The sequence below is a fragment of the Myotis myotis genome, unplaced genomic scaffold (genome assembly GCF_014108235.1).
Source record: "Myotis myotis isolate mMyoMyo1 unplaced genomic scaffold, mMyoMyo1.p scaffold_m19_p_1, whole genome shotgun sequence".
NCBI lineage: Eukaryota > Metazoa > Chordata > Mammalia > Chiroptera > Vespertilionidae > Myotis > Myotis myotis.
The window spans coordinates 110769446-110771945 of NW_023416313.1; the positions used below are offsets into that span (position 1 = coordinate 110769446).

The following is a 2500-nucleotide window of genomic DNA, read 5'->3' on the forward strand; positions in this document are numbered from 1 at the left end:
CCCAGGAACAGCAGGACACCATTTCGTGACTCTAGTCTGTATCCACAGCGTGAGAACCGTTTTAATCTTGACGTTGCCTCTTCATGCTTCATTGTATTTAGAGCTGGGTGTTTTTCTGCCATTATTTAGCGATTTTCTTGCAAGGAAGCTATTTTATGAAAAATGCCTGATTATTGCTGCCAGAAAAATAATATCCAACAATTTACTTTGAATGACATAGTCTTAAAAGTTAGTGCTATTTAGACAAATGCAAATAATTTCAACAATTACTCTGCATTTAATCACTACAAAATTGAGTCCTCCCTGTGTCCCTTCTCTCACTCATTGTGCAATAATTGAGGGTTTTAGCGAAGTAAACACTGAACAGAGTCTTCAAGGGAAGGTATTTACCCCTTTCCAGCATGTCTTGTGAGAAGCCTGATCCATTTCAGCAGAAACCAGTTGACTATTAGAATAACCCTGAGCAAATATTTATGCTATTAGGTACCAAGAGCTGATCAAGGGACATCACACATTCCTCCCAGTGGTTAGGCTGAGAGAGTCAAGCCTTCTGACAGGATGAATTCCTAAGCAGGAGAGTTGAGCACAGAGGTGGACTGCATTAGGGGTCTCTGTCATTGGGAGCTGAATTCTCCCGTTTTAAAGATGAAAAGTTGGACCATCAGTGAAAACCTGTGAAGTGGAGCAGCTCAGGAGTGGGTCCTGTATCGCTCTCCGAGGGTGTGGATGCCTCTGCACGTGGATCCCGTGCTCACTGGGGTGTGGCATGACAGTTCTCAGCAGCGCTCAGAAAGGGACAAATGACTGTTTCTGACCTCCCGGTGTCCTGGAGAGTAAATCCAAACCTTCCCAGATACTCAGCGTGGACTCTCACTAACGTTTGCAGTACGAACAGCTAAGTACGAACATCTAGGCAATGTCTTCCCAGCAGCAGCAGCCAGAAACTCTCTGCTAGAGCCTAGGAAGATATTGCCATCGTACAACTTCTCTCCGGAGAAGAACTTCCAAACCCTCTTTATAAAGAAGGCTGGATAAACCCAGTATAGGAGGCTGCTCTTTCACCTACGTTGTCTTGGGGGAAATGGTAATCTTTGCTGGGTGTTTGTTACCATGAGATTTTTGAATTTGCTGAAATGAGGATCTTAGAGTTCCTCTGCCTTCTGGAGAGGAGATCCTGTTTGCCACCTTTATTGAGCATGTACTCAGGCCAGGCATCAGGACTGGCACTTTCCTAGGCTTGTCCTTCCAGGTATGGGCCACATGTGTGGTTGTCTTGAATGGAGGGGACTGTTTCTCGCCCCTGTCTCCTGGCATAAGGGCAGGGTATTTTTGGATGGGATTGTAACATCAAGGAATCACTGTGGGTGTGGCTAAATGGGGCTCTGGATTGCTGTGTGCACACTATCTTCTGCGCAGTGAGTATAAAGACAGTTTCACTGTCAGCAAACCATTTAGTTTGCTAGCCGCCCCCCTTAGTAGACCAATTGCATTAGAATCATCTGCTTGTCAAATATGCATCTGCTGATTTGGAAGCTCAGAGAGCAGGCCTGGAGATCTGAATTTGTAACAAGTACTCAAATAAGTTTTATGGACATTAAAGTTTGAGAACCAATGGCTTAAAGGATAAATATTTTTCCCCTACGTGGGATGGTGGCTCTTGAGCCTGCAGGGAGCAAGCTGGCTCCAGACTTCTCCAAGTCCACATTTCTTTGCCTCCAATTCTTATGTGTCCAAAGACAGGGAACCACAAACACACTTTTGTTGGAGGGTTAAAGGATAAAATTTTAATTTCTTGGCCCAAGGTCTGTGTCCTTTCATTCTGGCTCCAGCCCATCTTTCCAGCCTCCTGTCCTGGGCTCAGAACTTCTCATGGTCTCCTCCCACCTCTGTGTTCTTTTGCTCCTGCTCTTCCTTCCACCTTTCTCCTCCCTCTACTGACCAGTTCCTGTATACACTCCAAGGCCCTGCGCAAATGCCAGTGTCCTCGAGAAGTCTTCCCTGAGCCTGGCAGTAAGGCTTCTCATTCCATCCTGTCTTCCTACGTGGCTCTCTCTCAGGCTTTGAGCACCTTGGGGCAGGACCCAGACTTTTTGTTTTGTTTGTTAATCCTCACCAGAGGATATTTTTTTCCTATTGCTTTTCAGAGAGAGTGGAAGGGTGGGAGAGAGGGAAGGGAAGAAAAAGAGAGAAACATCCATGTAAGAGACATATCAATTGGTTGCTTCCCCAACGTGCCTCAACCAAGGGGTGGGACACCCGCCCTCTGGTGGTCAGTGCACGTCATAGCGACCGGTTATTCCACCATTTAGTCAATTTGCATATTAGGGTTTTATTATATAGGATTACATTTTTTTAATTGTTTTATTGCTTAAAGTATTACAAAGAGTACTACATATGTCTCCTTTTTTCCCGCCCTTGACAATTCCCTGGCCTCCCCTACCCACCAGTGTCTTATGTCCATTGGTTATGCTTATATGCATGCATACAACCCTCCCCAGCC

General features: G+C 45.6%; 1 non-coding gene across 1 annotated transcript; it reads right to left on the reverse strand.

The window, feature by feature from the left end:
• Window positions 1–1638: 1638 nt before the first annotated feature.
• Window positions 1639–1769, reverse strand: LOC118661993. Its single transcript, XR_004969563.1, has one exon. It is a non-coding gene; the product is annotated as a small nucleolar RNA SNORA38 (small nucleolar RNA).
• Window positions 1770–2500: the final 731 nt, after the last annotated feature.